A 17,957-nucleotide genomic window follows, 5' to 3' on the forward strand; every position below is an offset into this window, starting at 1 on the left:
AAACAAAAAATACAATTACCAGGAAAAGTTTCAGTATGAAAACAAGCTGTTATCAAATCTGCCACTTTACACACCAGAAAATTCTGTCAAAGTCATCCCCCAAAACCAATTGCCTACTTTAGCTTGGATTATCCAGCACATAACTATAATACCTCCAGCAATTTCATGAAGAAATATGGAACAGTGATGCCAATCTGGTGGTAAGTTTCCATACATGAGGGAGAACAGAAAAGGTAAAGCCCTAAACCCTGTCCTTATTCAGCTGAACTAGCTCACTAACTTAAGCCAGATAAGATACTTCAATACCACAAAAAACAACGAGGAGTCCTTGTGGCACCTTAGAGACTAACAAATGTATTTGGGCATAAGCTTTTGTGAGCTAAAACCAAAGGTGAAAGTAAGCCGGTCTGGTAAGGCGTGCCGGCAAGAGCCAGTACACCGCTGACTGTACCGGCAGGGGGCAGCTTCCCCAGGCCAGCGATTTAAAGGGCCTGGGGCTGCCAGCAGGCCCTTTAAATCCCCAGGCCCTTTAAATCGAGATGTAAAGGGTCCGGGGCTCTGACTGCGGTAGCAGCGGCTGGGAGCCCCAGGCCTTTTAAGTCACGACCAGAGCCCCCTGCCAGAGCCCCGGGGTAGCGGTGGCAATTTAAAGGCCCTGGAGCTCTGCTGCGGTAGCGGTGGCCAGGAGATCCAGGCTCTTTAAATCACCGCCAGAGCCCCGGGCTGCTCCCGCTACCCCAGGGCTCTGGCGGCGATTTAAAAAGCCCAGGGCTCCCGGTCGCCGCTGCAGTTACTGCTACCATAGGACTCCGGCAGTGATTTAAGGGGCCTGGGGCTCCCAGCCGCAGCTACCGCAGCCAGCATCTCAATTTAAAGGGCCTGGGGAATTAAAGACCCTGCCTCTTCCAGTTGAGGCCTCCCCCCACCCCACCGCTCCCTCAGGACTCTGGCATACCAGTAAGTACTTTTATCCCTGGCTAAAACCCACTTCATCTGATGCATGCAGTAGAAAAATACAGTAGGCAGGTATAAATACACAGCACATGAAAAGATGGGAGTTGCCTTACCAAGTGGAGGGTCAGTGCTAACGAGCCAATTCAATTAAGGTGGAAGTGGCTTATTCTCAACAATTGACAAGAAGGGGTGAATACCGAGGGAGGGAAAATCACTTTTGTAGTGCTAATGAGGCCAATGCAATCAAGGTGGCCCATTTCAAACAGCTGACAAGAATACCAGAGTTAGAGGTAAAAATATATCATCTTACCACTAGGGCCTGAACTGGCTAGAATTTCCTTTCTATAGAGGAACAAAACATCATTGCCATTGGCTACAATCTTTTGATTAGAAAGACTGTACCTACAGTGAAGCATCACCTTAGAAGAGACTACCCAGCTCAGAGCCAATACAAAAATGGTAATTAGCTTAATGATTCTTCACAAGGCAAAGGTAGTTTGAGGTGAGGGTAGAACCACAAAGATAATCATTCATTGTGGTAGACAGCATATAAAAAGTCTTTTAAAAATGTACAAAACACAACTGGGTTAAAACAAGGGTTAATATGTGCTCCTTAAATTGGTTATCTGCCTCAGTAGACACAGAGGTTACAGCTGCACCGCTATCCTTGCTGCTACTGTGCATTTTGGAATAAATTTTAGACTAGCTGAATTACCATAATGTAGTTTGGATGATCAATGAACCACGGTGTTCACCAGCTCATGAACACCAGGAGCAGTGTGGCATTTGCTCTAGATAATCTGATTTTTTTTTCAAATGTTTGACATTATATGATGTGATACAATCTGATATAATGTTATGTCACGTAAGCCAGGGCCCTGTTAACTGCTTGGCACATCACAATTTGACTTGATGTAGCTTTTGGCAATGTAAATAGCTTCTTGAATCCTGAAAGAAAATGTTTGTATTTCTGCTGCCACTGAAAGGGAAAGGTGAAAGTGATGGGACTAGAAAAATATACTTATGACTAAAAACTACTTTTTTAGACACAGAGTGGAACATTTCACATACTCCAGGATTAACCTATATTAAACAAAATGCAAAAGAGGTCAAGAAACAAGGTTTAAAATTGTTGGACTCATACCAGTTTGCATAGTGAACAAATTCCAAATCTCTCTGGGTGGACTGAGTATTCCTGGCCAGTCAGATGCTTTTACTTATTTGTTCACAGTAACTGCTACATACAAGATGTTGCATTCCTTTTGCAGAGACTTATCAGCCTGACAGTCCAGTATAGACTTCAAACACTAGCACTGTGGCAGAACACTGGCACACAGTTACAGGTAAGAGCTTCCCTGTTTCCTCAAATGACTGTTGGTATGGGCAAAAGGCACTTTCAGTTCTCTCCCATAAACCAAGTACATCCTCTGAGATAAGCTGACATGTTACACAAACATGACTGCATTCCACTGCAGAGAGAACCACCAGTAAGGGATTAAGGAACCAGAAACAGAATGTCAGGGAAGAAGTGATTAGTACAGGGCACCAAACATCTGTTGGTGATTGGTAATTGCTGATTGTCCTAGATGACACAAACATCTCCAAAATAGTGCAGTGAGTGCAGAATGCACATTTAAAAAACAAATTTGGTTGCTGAAAAATGGGGCAATTTTTGAATGTTCATCACTACAGAAGGTATAGCCCACTGTACCAATATTTTTACTTGGTTAATCTATTCAGTATGTGGGACCTCAAAGATAAAATGTGCTGGAGAAACAGAACTGGGAAATGTTGCTAGAAAAAACTATTTTCCTGGCCCTACATAGAATCCTTTTTTTTTTTTTTTTTTAAAGCAGAGTTATTCTGAACTTAAGTCTTTACTAAAATAGTTAATTAGAGACTCTGACCTTCCTTCTCTCATGGTTACCTGTGTAGGCAGTGCCAATGCTACCACATTGGGGGCCTTAAACAGGAATATTTTGCCTCCCCACACATACTACATATACTAATAATTGGGTGGAGGAGGGGTAAGCTGCTCGGGCCCTAAGCAATTGCTTATTACTAGAACCAGCTGCGTATAGGGACTGTAAAAATCCACCTCACCAAAAAGTACCTTATTCTACTTAAACCTACTTTGATTTATTAAATCAAAGAAATGGATGAAATCCGACACTAATATTGGGAGGTAGAATGGTTTAGTCTCTGGAAGCAGATAAAGACCATATAAAGTAACCACATTTTTTGACAGCCTAAACCTAAATACTCCATGTATATCCAGAAGTGATTTGCAACACTCATACAGTGGTGTTCAGCCATCACGCAAAATAAAAAAGGATTTACACACTCTTCCAGGCCAAGAATATACTAATGTACAGCAGTGAAAATCTAGTGGGCCTCTCACATGAGAAGGGCTCAGTGCATATTTGGTCTCTATACTGGAGACATAATTACCTATAGTGTTCAGGTGAAGTTAAGATTCCTTTTTAGCATATGCTACTGGATGTTAGGTGTTGTAGCAAGTTGACAGGAGAAGACTTTATGAAGAGCCAGAATTTGTCATTCTTACTCACGTTGATAAGTACCCTAATTCCATCATTAATTTAAACATGACTACTCATGAATAAGATATTACTCGGTATGCGTAAGGGCAACAGTCAACAGTCTGATCTTAGTCCCTAAAGTCTGCTGAAGAGTAAGAATGGAGGCCAGGCAAAAAGACGGTTACTCACCGTAGTAACTGTTGTTCTTCGAGATGTGTTGCTCCTATCCATTCCAGTTAGGTGTGCGCGCCGCGCGTGCACGGCTCTTCGGAACATTTTTACCCTAGCAACTCCGGCGGGTCGGCTGGGCGCCCCCTGGAGTGGCACCGCTATGGCGCTGAATATATACCCCAGCCGGCCCGTCCGCTCCTCAGTTCCTTCTTGCCGGCTACTCCGACAGTGGGGAAGGAGGGCGGGTCTGGAATGGATAGGAGCAACACATCTCGAAGAACAATAGTTACTACGGTGAGTAACCGTCTTTTCTTCTTCGACTGATTGCTCCTATGCATTCCAGTTAGGTCATTCCCAAGCCTTACCTAGGCGGTGGGGTCGGAGTGAGACGTGGCAGAGTGTAAGACTGCTGAGCCAAAGGCTGCATCGTCTCTGGATTGCTGCACCAACGCGTAGTGGGAAGCGAAGGTGTGGACAGAAGACCAGGTGGCCGCTCTACAGATGTCCTGGATGGGGACATGGGCCAGGAAGGCGGCCGACGACGCGTGCGCTCTCGTCGAGTGAGCGGTGAGGCGGCATGGTGGCACGCGAGCAAGCTCGTAGCATGTCCGGATACATGCCGTTACCCAGGAAGAAATCCGCTGCGAGGAGACCGGCTCGCCTTTCATGCGGTTGGCAACTGCTACAAACAGCTGTGGCGAACGCCGGAAGGGCTTCGTGCACTCGATATAAAAAGCGAGGGCCCTGCGGACGTCCAGGGTGTGAAGCTGCTGCTCACGAGGTGAGGCGTGCGGCTTCGGGAAGAAGACCGGGAGGAAGATCTCCTGATTGAGGTGAAAGGCAGACACCACCTTAGGGAGGAAGGCCGGGTGTGGCCGAAGCTGCACCTTGTCTCCGTGGAATACGGTGTATGGTGGGCTAACCGTTAATGCACGGAGCTCAGAAACTCGTCTTGCCGATGTAATTGCGACTAGGAAGGCTGTCTTCCAGGAGAGGTAGAGCAGAGAGCACGTGGCCAGAGGCTCGAAGGGCGGTCCCATAAGCTTGGCCAGAACGAGGTTTAAATCCCAGGTCGGGGTAGGATGCCGCACCAGCGGGTACAAGCAGTCCAGGCCTTTAAGGAAGCGGGAAACCATCTGGTTGGAGAAGATGGACCGACCTCCCATGGATGGACGAAAGGCGGACACTGCTGCCAGGTGCACCTTCAAGGAGGAGACCGCAAGACCTTGCTCCTTAAGGTACCAGAGGTAGTCCAGGATTGTAGGGATAGGGACTACGAAGGGATTGAGGCCGCGTTGATCACACCAGAGCGCGAAACGCTTCCATTTCGCGAGGTAGGTGGAGCGAGTGGAAGGCTTTCTGCTCTCTAGCAGGACTTGCTGTACTGCCGCCGAACAGTCCCTCTCTGCGTGGGTCAACCACGCAGGCACCAAGCTGTAAGATGGAGGGACTGCAGGTTCGGATGGCGGAGTCTGCCGAAGTCCTGCGTGATGAGGTCCGGCCATAACGGAAGGGGAATGGGATCCTGAACGGAGAGCTCGAGCAGCAGGGTGTACCAGTGCTGCGTCGGCCAGGCCGGAGCTACGAGTAGGACGTGGGCCCTGTCCCTCCGAAGCTTCAGTAGCACTTGGTGTACGAGCGGGAACGGAGGGAAGGCGTAGAGGAGGTGATCCGTCCAGGAGCAGAGGAATGCGTCCGACAGGGAGCCTGGGGAGCGACCCTGGTATGAACAAAACAGATGGCACTTCCTGTTCTCCTTGGAGGCAAACAGGTCTATCTGGGGAAACCCCCACCTCCGGAAAATTGTGTACACCACATCCGGACGAAGAGACCACTCGTGGGAGAGGAACGATCTGCTGATATGGTCGGCCAGCGTGTTCTGCACTCCTGGAAGAAAGGACGCTTCCAGGCGAATCGAGTGGATCACGCAGAAGTCCCACAGGAGCATGGCTTCTTTGCAGAGCAGGGAGGAGCCTGCTTGTTCACGTAGAACATCGCCGTCGTGTTGTCCGTGAACACCGCCACGCAGCGGTCTTGCAGACGGGCACGGAAGGCGAGACACGCCAAGCGGATCGCTCGCAGCTCCCGGACGTTGATGTGGAGGGAGAGCTCTTGGGGCGACCAGAGACCCTGTGTGTGAAGGTCGCCCAAGTGAGCCCCCCATCCCAACGCCGAGGCATCCATGGTCAGTGTGACGGATGGACGAGGAGGGCGGAACGGGACTCCTGCACACACGACCTCTGGGTCCAGCCACCAGCTGAGGGTAGGCTTCGTGACCGTGACTACCATGTCTATGGAGTCGCGGTGCGGGCGGTACACTAACGCTAGCCAGGACTGAAATGGGCGAAGGCGCAGTCTCGCATAGGCGGTGACAAACGTGCAGGCTGCCATGTGACCCAGGAGGCGTAGGCAGGACCGAACTGTTGTAGTGGGAAAGGTGTGCAGGTCTCGGATGATGGAGACCATCGTCTGGTGCCGAGGTCGAGGGAGGCAGGCCCTGGCTACCGTGGAGTCGAGGACCGCTCCGATGAACTCCACTCTCTGCGATGCAGTCAACGAGGACTTTTTGGCATTGACGAGAAGGCCCAGTACCCGAAACAGGGATAGTATTTCGGACATTTGATCTGCTACCAGTTGTTGGGATGGTCCGCGAACCAGCCAGTCGTCGAGATACGGGTAGACGTGAACACGACGACAGCGGAGGTCTGCAGCAACTACTGCCATGCACTTGGTGAAGACCCTCGGCGCGGTGGACAGGCCGAAGGGTAGTACCGCAAACTGGTAGTGCGCACTGTTGACCACGAAACGCAGGTAGCGTCGATGGGGAGGATAGATCACGATATGGAAGTACGCGTCCTTCATATCGAGGGCGGCAAACCAGTCTCCCAGATCCAGGGAGGGGATAATGGACCCCAGGGTTACCATGCGAAATTTGAGCTTGACCAGGTACTTGTTGAGCTCCCAGAGGTCCAGTATAGGCCTGAGACCTCCTTTCGCCTTGGGGATGAGAAAATAACGGGAATAGAATCCCCTGCCCCGCATATCGTGCGGCACCTCCTCTATGGCACCCAAGCTCAACAGAGTCTCGACCTCTTGTAGGAGGAATTGCTCGTGAGAGGGGTCCCTGAAGAGGGAAGGGGAGGGTGGGTGGGAGGGTGGGGGCGAAATAAACTGAAGGCGATACCCGTGCTGGACAGTATGAAGTACCCAGCTGTCTGTCGTTATTCGGGACCATGCCGGGAGGAAGTGAGAAAGGCGGTTGCAAAATAAACGGGAAGGATCCGGGGAAGAGACTGATGGGCCGTCCTCGGGCATCCCGTCAAAACGCCTGCTTGGGCCCTTGCGGGGCCTTGGACGACGCCTGGGCCTGGTTGCGCCTGCTGCCGGATGGCCTACGGCGGTTTAGACCGTTTCGCCGACTATTATACGGCCGCGATCTGGACTGGGTAAAAGGCCGGTAGGGCTGTTGTTGCCGGAATGAGCGCCTCTGGGTAGCCGGTGTGTGCATACCCAGAGTGTGAATAGCGATACAACCATCCTTGAGGGTCTGAATCCTGGAGTCCGTTTTCTCCGAGAACAGACCGTGAGTCTCAAAGGGGAGGTCCTGTAGGGTATATTGCACCTCCAGCGGCAAGGTGGAGGACTGCAGCCAGGAGATGCGCCGCATGGTCACTCCTGAGGCCAAAGTTCTGGCCCCTGAGTCCGCTGAGTCCAGAGCAGCCTGGATGGAGGACCGGGAGGCTTTTCTGCCCTCTTCGACGAGAGCGGAGAACTCCTGTCGGGAAGCCGTCGGTATCAGCTCCGAGAACTTAGTTAGGGACACGAAAATGTCAAAGGTGTAACGAGCTAGGAGGGCCAACTGGTTGGCAATCCGAAGCTGGAGACCCCCCGCCGAATACACCTTTCGGCCCAACAGGTCCATGCGCCTGGCGTCCTTGGACTTTGGCGCCGGGGCTGGCTGTCCATGCCTCTCGCGGTCATTAACAGACTGCACGACGAGGGAGTCTGGAGTGGGGTGGGTGTACAAATACTCGTATCCGGTGGGGGGGACCGAGTATTTTCGTTCAACACCCCGTGCGGTAGGAGGGACGGACGCCGGTGACTGCCAGATGGTAGTGGCATTTTTCTGAATAGTCCGGATAAACGGGAGGGCCACCCGCAACGGGGCCTCGGCTCCGATCACGTTGGTCACCGGGTCTTCGTCCTCCGGGACCTCCGCCACCGGGAGGTCAGTAGCCTTCGCCACCCTGCGAAGAAGGTCCTGGTGGGCCCGCAAGTCAATCGGAGGAGGGTCCGCCGTAGAGGCCCCCGCCACCGCCTCATCCGGTGAGGAAGATGAGGATAGAGTCTGGACCACCACATCTGCCGGTGGTTGCTCAGGGGGGTGGGAAGCTGTATCGTGCCCCGGATGCTCTGCGGGACCAGGCGGCGACAGGGCCTCACCCGGTGGTGATGGGAGAGGCCTGCTCACTGTGGCTTCTGGCACCCTGTGTTCAGCACCCACGGGGGGAAAGGGAGCCCTTGGGGCTCATGGTAGGCCCAGGGGACCCAAAAACCCCACTGCTGTGGTCCAAGGTCCTGGTTCTGGGTGCCAGCCTGGAGATCTCTCCCGCTGCCCGCCTGAGAGGCGACTGACGGCTGACGCGAAGGCCACGGGGGGGCAGAGGCACTGATGGAGTGCACTGTGGAAGGTGGCAGTTTGTCCCCGGACGGTGCCAAGGATCGGTGCCAACCGTCGCGGTGCCAGGATGGAGATCGGGACCGTTGATTGCCTCGGTACCGGGAGCATGACCGCGACCTCGATCGACGGTGATGGGAGCGGCTTCGGGAGTCGCGGTGCCGAGAACGGTACCGGGAGCCAGACCTCCTACGGTACCGTCGGTCCGGTGACTGGGACCGTGAGCGTCGCCGGGAGTGCGACCGGTACCGCGATGCTGAGCGGTACCGGGACTGCGACCGGTGCCAAGACGGGGAGCGGTACCGAGACGTTGATCGGTGCCGGGATCGGGATCGGCGTGACGGCGACCGTTTCCTGGATCGGGACCGGGTCTGAGACTTGGAGCGCCGTCTATCCCGTCTGTCAGGGGTCGGGGGCCGCATCATTGCCAGCTTGCCCACCGACTGAACAGCCCGCACCGGCGGTGCCGGGGGCCGGAGGCTCGGTGCCTCTGTGAGCTCGATAAGCTCTCTCGCCATCGAGAAGGTCTCGGGCGTGGACGGGAGATGCAGCTCGACTGCGGTTGGCACCGGGGAGCAGGGAGGTACCGGACTCAACGGCTCTTGAGGTGCCGGAGTCAACGGAACCGTGCACTGCTTGTGCACCACTACAGCCGGTGCCGGAGGTGCCGGTGATGGCTGGGTAAGCTGTCCCGAAGCAGGAGGCTTAGAAGCCGAGTGCGCCGTCTTCCGCTTCCTCGGTGGAGAGAGGGAACGGTGCCGGGACGTCGGTGCCGTCTGCGAAGATCGAGCTGGCGGCTCGGTGCCGCTGGTGCGCTGCGTGCAGAGGATGATTTCGGTGCTGCCGGGGACGGCGCAGGAGGCTGAAGTGCCACCTCCGTAAGAAGCTGCTTGAGGCGAGAGTCCCACTCCTTTCTAGTGCGCGGCTTAAACGCCGTGCAGATCGGGCACTTATCTGTCCTGTGAGATTCCCCGAGGCAGCGCAGGCAGGAGTCGTGCGGGTCGCCAACGGGCATGTGCCGCTGGCAAGCCGCACAGGGCTTAAACCCCGGTGCCTTGGGCATGAGCCCGCACCGGTTGTGGAAGAAGAGGGGCTAACCCCTCTAATTCCCTTACTATACTATAACTAACTAAACTTATTCAACTAATCTAACAACTAAACTAAGTTAACCAACTATGTACACTGAAGAAATGGAGAAACGCTAGGGCTGTGGAGGTAAGAGAGCACTCCACTGTTCCAACTGGCCGTCACGGGCGGTAAGAAGGAACTGAGGAGCGGACGGGCCGGCTGGGGTATATATTCAGCGCCATAGCGGCGCCACTCCAGGGGGCGCCCAGCCGGCCCGCCGGAGTTGCTAGGGTAAAAATGTTCCGAAGAGCCATGCACGCACGGCGCGCACACCTAACTGGAATGCATAGGAGCAATCACTCGAAGAAGAACAATACAATATATTTGGCAATTGTGTGTTGTACAGTACATGCACAAGGAATAATTCATATTTAGTGAGTCATGCTCCCACTGTGGACGTTTTCCCCCTAAATAGATTGTCTTTAACAAGACTGTATACTGTAGAGTTCATGGCAGAAAATAATGATATCTACAGCAGGCATCCACCTGCCTATGAATGCAATACTTAAAGGAATTTCTGTAGTAGTGTCAGGTGTAGTAACTCACATGCAGTCTGGCAAGGACAGAAGCAGGACAGATGGCACTGTAAATTTTATAAAGTTCTTGTGAAGTATCATGTCATTACATTCAAAGATTTGAGACAAGATGCTCCTGTTTCAGGCTCCATAAGCTGCAAGCTTATCTACTTTTCCTATATAAAAAATGAGTAAGGATTGTGCTACAGGTATGATGATACACAGGTAAACTCATATGGCTGTGTAGCCTTTCACACCATTTCTCCAGCATGATTCTTTAGAGTTGTTTTGATGTTACTTTCTCTCCACATCCAGCTTTTGAATCTACTATGGAACTGAGAATTTGATGAAACCCGTAATTTAACAGAAAATAAACTTTTTCGCTCCTTACTATTTGACCGAATATATCAATAGATCGACTAATTCAAGTGTTAAAGTGTAAAATCTAGTTCAGTGGTCTCCAACCTTTTTACGCCCAAGATCACTTTTTGAATCTAATGGCATCCCAGGATCTGCCCTGCCCCTTCCCCAAAGCCCCACCCCACTCACTCCATCCCACCCTCTCTCTGTGGCTCACTCTCCTCCACCCTCACTCACTTTCAGCGGGCTGGGGTAGGGAGTGTGGGCTCTGGGCTGGGACCGAGGGGTTCGCAGTGTGGGAGGGGGCCTCTGGGCTGAGCCTGGGGCAGGGGGTTGGGTGCAGGAGGGGATGAGGGGTGCAAGCTCTACGAGGGAGTTGGGTGCAGAAGGCGGGTCCAGGCTGGGGCAGAGCGTTGGAGTGCAGGAGGGGATACGGGGTACTGGCTCTGGAAGAAGCTCCAGGCTGGGGCACAGTGTTGGGGTGCAGGAGGGGATACGGGGTGCTGGCTCTGGGATGAGGGTCAGGCCTGAGGTTTGGAATGGAGGGTGTTTGGAGTGCAGAAGGGGTTTCAGGTGCTGGCTCTGGGAGGGTGCTCAGGGATGGGGGTTAGGGTGCAGCCTCCCGCCGGGCAGTACTTACCTGTGGCAGCTCCCAGTCGGCAGCGGGCGCAGCAAGGCTAAGGCAGGCTCCTAGTCTACCCTGGCCCCACAGCACTCCTGGAAGGGGCCAACGCGCTCCTGCGGCCCCTGGAGAGGGGTGGGAGGCACGTGGTGCCTCACGCTGCCCCTCTCTGCAAGCACTGCCCTCGCAGCTCTCCTGGACAATGAGAGCTGTGGGAGCGGTGCTTGCAGACAGGAGCAGCACACAGAGGGAGACCCCTGCTCCCCACCACAGGTTCTGCGCTGGCCACTTCCAGGACTGGCGTGGGGCCAGGGTAGGCAGGAAGTCTACCTTAGCAGCAGCCACACTGAACTGCCAGAGATCGTGATCGACCGGGAGATCCTCTAGGATCGACCTGTTGATCACAATCGACTGGTACTTGGATACAGGATAGTGGTCATCACTGAAAAGAGAAATCAACATTTACCATGCCACAGTATCTGATCTTCCGGCAATGTCTTTTTCACACCTCCAAACTATCAGGAACATGCAAGGTCATGGTGCTTTTTAACTTTAGAGGCAACTACTATAGCAGCGCTATTGCTTTCTTTAGATATAGTAGCAGACTTTGAAGGAAGGAGCAATGACAGGATCTGAAGGATGTAGCAAAAGATAAATCTTTCCTTTGCTTTGAAATTCTTTTTGTCTACAAATAACAGAAGCATTCAAACCACTAACTGAAGACAAAAATCTGAAAGTAAGAACAAGCAGCAGGATTTTAAACTGTAGGAATGCACAAAACGTGCCATATTATCCTGTGTGAGACAATCACCTTCTTGCTTTACTTCTGCAGGAGATTATTTGGGGATTGTCAGAATTGGGGAAATAATCAGTTCAAGTACTCTTTAGGCATACAAATGAGGGAACAGCAAAAGAGAACAAACAATTGAGGGGTGAGACAGTTCTTAAGGCAATCTGCAGCACATTAAAAATTAAGTGAACATAGGATTTCCTAGTACTTCTACAATTCTATCAGATGAACCTCAGAGTTACAGCTCACACAAGTGAGAGACACACAAGTATTTACAGGATTCCCATTAGAAGCCTACTATACCCACTTTGGAAATGCCAATATGTCATATCCATGTCAGATCCTGGAGAGGAAGTACAATTTTGTAGACTCTATGCGGTTAAAGACATCATATGAAGGATGGAAGTTACTTATTTTAGACCTAAGCTAAGTCCCATCTTGTAGGCCAGACCATGAGATAATGTTACTTCAAAGTCTACTCATCCTCCTCTAACACTGCATTAATCCCTCCAGGGGGCTCCACGCTGTTCCAGCTCTGCAAGTAGTCTCATTTCTGGGCCAGCACCTCTGAGCTGGACTCTCTCCTCCCCAAACCCACAAGGAAAGACAGCACTTGTTGCAGACTGCTTTGTAATAACTTCACAGGTTTCCCCCTGAATCATTTGGAAGCCTCATTGAGTGGGGTTTCATTGGCAGTCCCTGGCAACACAGCTTCTACAGGAGCAATAAGCTGAGGAGCTGCAGCAAGCTGGTTAGAGATATATTGTGGAAGAGCAGTTAGTGCTCCATTCAGAAGCCACAGGCCTCCCCTCAAACCTTACAGGATCCATATGTCAGAAGGTGAGGTAAGGATGGTTAAAAACGTGCAATTGCGGACAGATTTCAGATTGCAATAAAGGCCTTTGATATCAGTATTTATAGCTATAGAACTCTGTTCCTTTCATGTTAAAACTTCACACATACGTGCTCCTTCACATTCATGTTCCAAAAGCACCCTAAAAGAAGAGCACAAGGTATTATATAAGGGACAATCAGAATGCAGATTTGGGAAGGCTAAAACCACCACACAGACCTTGGAACATACTCTGCTCTAAAAGAATTTCAGATCAAGATACTGTACTTCACCTTCTGAAGCATTACCCCAGATCAACATCAAAGAGAACAAAGATCAGTTTGGAGCATGGAACAGAATGATACACATTACTTGTGCTTGATATCTCTGTTAGTCAGAGGCGTCGGAACACAGGGCAGCCAAGGGGACATGGCCCTCCCACTTTTTGAAAGTGGCCTTCCCACTTCTCGCCCAGGCCCTCCTCTTCCCCCCAAGGCCCTACTCCCTGGCCAGGTCGGAAGCTGGAGCCTGGCCCTGGTAAGAGCAGCCCGGAGAGCCCAGGCAGCTGTGGGGATCTGCAGACCCTCCACTTGCCCAGGGTGGGGGGCCCAAGAGCAGCCCCCAGCCCATCTCACTGATCCCCCAGACCCCTCCACCCAGGGCAAATGGAGGGTCCGCAGCTCCCCACAGCTGCCCAGGTGGCTCTTTCCATGGCAGCAGCTCTTTGGCCCCACCGCCAGGCCAGGCCATGGTAAGAGCCACCTAGGCAGCTTTGGGGTGCGACAGAACCCCCCATCTTCCCTGAGCAAAGGGCCCAAAGGACAGAGACATGGGCCAGGGGCTGCTCTCGGGCAGGTGGAGGGGCCCAGGGCCCTGGCCCAGCTCCGGCTTCCAGCTTGGATGGGGAGAGGGGCCTCAGGGGAAGAGGAGGAGCAGGGGCAGGGCCACAGAGGCGGCGGGGCCTCAGAGCCCCCCACCCCCTTTTCAGAAGAATCCATCATCTCTGCTCTTAGTCTTAAATGTTTGGAATCTCATTTTAAATAAGTTACCATGTTGCAATTCATGCTTCAGCTAGCCTTTTGTTTTCTGAATTACCAGCTGGATTCACTCTGGGGGAAAAAACACCCAAAAAATGGGATCGCAGAGTGTCATGTTTTTTGTGTCTCAATTTCCCATTAAAATACCCTCAGATTAAAATTGCAAGATTTTTCCGTAAGTGTCTGTCCTTCAAAAAGACTCTGGATTTACAACTGTCCCATCCCATTAACCTAAATGTTTGCTTTCAATGACACCTGTTTAACCTGACTGCCTTCAATTGGGTTGCATGGTGTAACTTACTGGATCTGAGCCAACCATTCTGTTGATGTATGAAGACAAACAGAATTCAGCTCATTCTCTCAGATGTATTAGCTCTCTCATACTAACAACAGGAAAAACAGTGCTTACTTTACTTACTGAAGTCAACAGAAATGTGAATGCACACAGGAACAGATCTTTACACTTAGTCACTTTTCAGAGCAGAAATGCAGTTTAACACTCAGGTGGCCAGAGCTCCCACTGTCAGCTCCGTGCCTGGCAGGGCTCCTTCTGTCAAAACTGCGTGGAAGCCTAATATTGTGGAATCCACAATATCACAAGATAAGTAGGGACGTATTGATCATATTTTTCAGTACAAACAAGAATCAGCAAAATACTCTATCCAAGTTACAGTTCTCACCCATGTGGACTGCATTTCTTCACATGATTATCAGTCTAGCTGAACCAATTGGAGAGAGCAGCAAAGAATCCTGTGGCACCTTATAGACTAACAGACGTTTTGCAGCATGAGCTTTCGTGGGTGAATACCCACTTCTTCGGATGCTTGCCCGAAGAAGTGGGTATTCACCCACGAAAGCTCATGCTGCAAAACGTCTGTTAGTCTATAAGGTGCCACAGGATTCTTTGCTGCTTCTACAGAACCAGACTAACACGGCTACCCCTCTGATAATTGGAGAGAGGTTATTTAACAATCTCAATCAAGAAAAGTCTGAAATCTCAATTGTTACCCTTCAGAATCCTCCCTGAACACTTTAAAATGGTACTTGCCACACATCTAAAAATGAATTTCAACACCATTATTTGAAATAGTCTTTAGAAATGTGGGTTACAAAATATATTTTCCAGGTAGAAATGCCTATTTTAGCTTATCTGCCTTAGAATAAGGTTTCAAGACAGTTTCCCTCAAGACATACCAGAGGGAAAAATAATATTTTTTTCTTGTTGAGTCTGTATAATCACCAGATCTATTTTGAATGTTTGATGTTGAGCCTTGTGACATCAAAAAAAGTCAACAAAAAGGTCTCATTTTTGTTTGTTAGCCACCTTAACCTATAAATGAAATACCCTTAGTGCACAATAAGACAGGCACATCTAGTGAAAGTGTTAGGGTAAGGCATCACAGACACTTTTGGCCCTTAGTTCTGTAAACTCCAGCAGTTTGTTTCAAATGCAAAATGCAAACAATAGGCAAAACTCAAGCTTAGAAACACTGCTCATTGTTCTTGTGAAACCGGAACGTCAAACTGTACCTAGTTCAACTAAGGAAATCTGAAACCAACATCAAAAACAATAATCATTTTGAACACAGGCCACTTCATCGATCACAGCATGCCTTTAGCCCCATTCTCATGACATAGCAGCAGCAGCTAATCTTGCCCTGCAGACCACCTCAGCAGAGACTAAAGTGAGTCACATAAGTAGAAGCCTCCATGTTGAAAAGAGTTGGTTTATTTTACCCGTAAAGTAGGTAAGTTCATCCAGGATAGGTCCATCGATCACTATTAGACAAGATGGTCAAGGATGCCACCCCAGGCTCTAATGTGCCCCCTAAACTTTTGACTGCAGAAACTGGGCCTGGACCATAGGGGAGGGATCACTCGATAATTGCCCTGTTCTGTTCATTCCCTCTGAAGCATCTGGCACCAGCCACTGCCAGAAGACAGGATTCTGGGCTAGAAGGACCATCAATCTGACCCAATATGGCCATTCTTATGTTCTAAATGGTATTTTCCAAGGATCAGTTTTTACTACATATACAACCTGACAAGTATCAGAGGGGTAGCCGTGTTAGTCTGGATCTGTAAAAGCAGCAAAGAGTCCTGTGGCACCTTATAGACTGTTAGACTATAAGGTGCCACAGGACTCTTTGCTGCATATACAACCTGAGTAACTCATGAGTTTCCTGGGTTTATAATTCTTGGTTTTGGAACCCTGTAGTATAGTTTATCCTACATGACTGATATATACGCTCAGCCTTAGCATCATCTTAACAGTTTTTGTCTATAAATATGTAACCTTTGAGAGTGAGGGTACTATTGTTGGTGAAGAGGTGCTTTGCATTTAACTCTGAATATGGCAAAATCAGTTCTGGGAGCAAGTTCCATAGTTCCACAGTTTTGGTCCAGCTACTAACAAAACATTTTGCAGTCACTCTGTCCGTAGCCTTAGATGGATGTGAGGGTTTTACAAGCAAGCTGTTAAGCCACATTGTTCTTAGCTCCATAAGTTTCTCTAGTGCAGACAATGCCTTAGTATCCACAGAACAGTGAAGCTCTGAGTACAATAGCTTCTGAAAAAGTGCAGGATTTTATCAACTAGCCGCAGAGGTAAATAATCATCTGAGTAAAGACATGAGACAATAATGAATATATGCAGCACTTTCAAAAGAAAAACATTCAGTAAGATACATTAATAAATAGTTGGGAAAGAAATGGCAAATAATTGTCAGGAATAAATCCAAGCCAAACAGCCCATGGTATCCCTGGCACCAGATGGTGAAACAGAATCCCTATAAATAGCAACAAATTAATGCACTGGGGGGGAGGGGGGAGACACGACACAACCTGCCCCCCCCCACCCACACATATCACAATGAGGCAAAACATTTCCTCCACAATGAAAAATATATACTTTGCAGAAGAACTGACGGGGAAAAAGTGCATGCCCTATGCCTCTCTTCTGCCTCTGCCACCAAGAATAAGCTTCAAAGTTAAAGTCATTTGTAGGGTATAGATGTTACATTAAATTTGGAAACATGCCATCCATCATGCACATGTGTTATGGAAAGGTCATACTGTCAGAAATATTTAATGCTTTTATTTCCTTTTTGAACCTTATCCATTTATTATAATACAAGAAAAAAAAAGTGCTGATAATTTTTATTCTACTTTTCTAATTGCTTTCTCACCAATCACTGATAAGGAATAAAAGGAGTTCACATGTTGAGCTTTGTATAGATAAAGCTCTTTTCACTATGAGAAAAAGCAAACTTCATGCAAATTTCTTAACTGCAAATACAGTGTGGGGTTAATAAGTGTATGAATAAATTCAATATGCAAACTGCATGTAAATATCTGTAAAAGAGTTTAATCTGGAAACACTGGCTTTCACAGAATCTTTTCAATTTGTTCACAGTGTAATCTTTTTCATATCCATAACATCTGAACTCGACAATACAAAATGCGAGGTAAGCCAAGTTATTATGCAAATCATACATAAAAATGCTTTGAAAAGCACATGAAATAAAAAATACAGAAGATCACATTTGTATATAGCACTGAATGTTTGCATATGAACCTAAGTTTGCATAGGATGGGTCAGACAAACAATTAGAATGGGTGGTTCCTGTCAAACTTAAAAATCCTTCCATGAAAGTAGGACTATTTTCAAATAAAGAGCAAGGTTGATGTTTTTTTCTTTTCTGTTTTTAATATACAAAGGTTTTTTTTTTAAGGAAGTAGTTGTACTACTGCCCCATTTCCATGTTCTCTCTTTAGTAGAAGCAGTATATAGTATTCTGTGTAATAAAATGAGAGAAGTATGGGGACAGTTAAGTTCTGTACCAGTTTCAAAACAGAGGTACTTTACTACAGCATTATGTAGCATTTTATAGCTAACTATGTTAGAAGCAGAAAGACACAAGAATTTCTGTACTTACCAGTAAAATTTAATCTACCTCATAGGGATAATGCTGTTGCCTCCCAATGTTACTAAATTAATTTAAAAAATTGAGAAGGCATGTGACAGTGTCTAGGAGGGAAAAGCGTACTAAGTTTGGTGTAAAATTGCTGATCAATAAAATCTAAAATCATTTAGAACAGTTTAGGCACATTTAACTCAAGTGTTCTCAAAAGAAATTTTAAAGTAAAAGCATTATGCATTTTCTATTAGGCAGTTTTCTTTACACATTTCAACTTCATTTTACATTTGTCTGCTTTCATAACATTAGTTATCCATCATTACTGACTTTTGTTTTGCCGAGGCGTGTCATGCATGCAGTTCTATGAAACTATAAATAATGTAGGATGCAAGTATACTGCTGTTTTTAAA

The 17,957-nt window shown here is 48.9% G+C and overlaps 1 protein-coding gene across 2 annotated transcripts in view; it reads right to left on the reverse strand.

The window, feature by feature from the left end:
- The window catches only part of CDKAL1 (CDK5 regulatory subunit associated protein 1 like 1), a 636,289-nt gene that overhangs the window by 537,621 nt on the left and 80,711 nt on the right, over positions 1–17,957 (reverse strand). The window lies entirely within an intron of this gene.

The sequence above is a fragment of the Mauremys mutica genome, chromosome 2, assembly GCF_020497125.1.
Source record: "Mauremys mutica isolate MM-2020 ecotype Southern chromosome 2, ASM2049712v1, whole genome shotgun sequence".
In the NCBI taxonomy this organism is placed as follows: domain Eukaryota; kingdom Metazoa; phylum Chordata; order Testudines; family Geoemydidae; genus Mauremys; species Mauremys mutica.